The sequence below is a fragment of the Gekko japonicus genome, unplaced genomic scaffold (assembly GCF_001447785.1).
Source record: "Gekko japonicus isolate JY-2015 unplaced genomic scaffold, Gekko_japonicus_V1.1 scaffold1457, whole genome shotgun sequence".
NCBI classification, from domain to species: domain Eukaryota; kingdom Metazoa; phylum Chordata; class Lepidosauria; order Squamata; family Gekkonidae; genus Gekko; species Gekko japonicus.
In genome coordinates this window covers 235,411-236,531 of record NW_015169820.1, presented here as the reverse complement: position 1 = coordinate 236,531, position 1,121 = coordinate 235,411, and positions in this window count along the sequence as shown.

Below are 1,121 nucleotides of genomic sequence, written 5' to 3'. Positions count from 1 at the left end.
CTGGCTGAATGAGGGCCGGAAGCGGGGTGGCCGGAAGCAGGGGGCGGGGCTTCGTCATGTGCCCCGCCCCCGTACCTTACCCGGGGGAACTGCGATCCCCCGCGATCCCCCCCGAAATGACCTCTGGATAAAGTTATGCACACTTAAAGAACAGCCCGGGCTTCCAAGGATTCCATTTATTTCAGTCACTCCACGGTGTTCACGGAAGGTTGGAACTAGCCTGTTCTTGTTTGTATTTATCATTTTCCCCATTGCACAAGCTTCATTCTAAGCCTTTTCTTCTTTTAATCTTATGCTGAAGGGAAGTGGCAGTAGTCTTTGTTTCAGGTTTTTGTTTTTGGGTTTCCCCGGTAATTGAAAAGTGTTCTAATACTAGGCTTCAAAGCGTGCTTACTGCATTAATCCCATTCTATGCAGAGAAGCTAAAAACAACAACACAGGATCATTCCTGTGAATCCCTCCGCATTAAGGCAGAGTTTCTCAGGTATTCTTTGGATGGTATTTGTTACCTGCTTGGGCCTGATGACTGCGCTCGAGTCTCTCCTACTTGACAAAACTCAAGTTCACAGGTTTTTAGCCTCCAGCTCACAGATTCTTGTCTTCGCTCAGGAAGGATGGCCCCGGAGCAAACTTAATTGATGCCGTAGCCAAATTGCTCACTCCAGGGGTCATTTCATAGAAAAAGAGCTAGGGGAACACATTAGCATAACTCATTAGCATATGCCACACCCCCTGACATCACCGGACATGTGTCATGAGGCCACACCCCCTGACATCACCGGACGTGTGTCATAAGGCCACACACCCCGCCCCCAATGGTCCCGCTGCCACCACCGGCCTTGAACCTCCACTGCTGAGCCCCATGAGGGGCCCGGCGGTGGACCTGCAAGGCCGGTGGGAGTGCAAGGAAGCCCCGCGAAGGCCCTCCCTGGCCCCAGGCAGGCAGGGGTGGGGAGAGGCAGGGAGGAAGCAACTTACCCTCCCTCTTCTCCTGCCTCCTCCTGGCTGAATGATGGCCGGAAGCGGGGTAGCCGGAAGCAGGGGGCGGGGTTTCATCATGTGCCCCACCCCCCGTACCTCACCTGGGGGAACTGCGATCCCCCGCGATCCCCCCCCCGAAA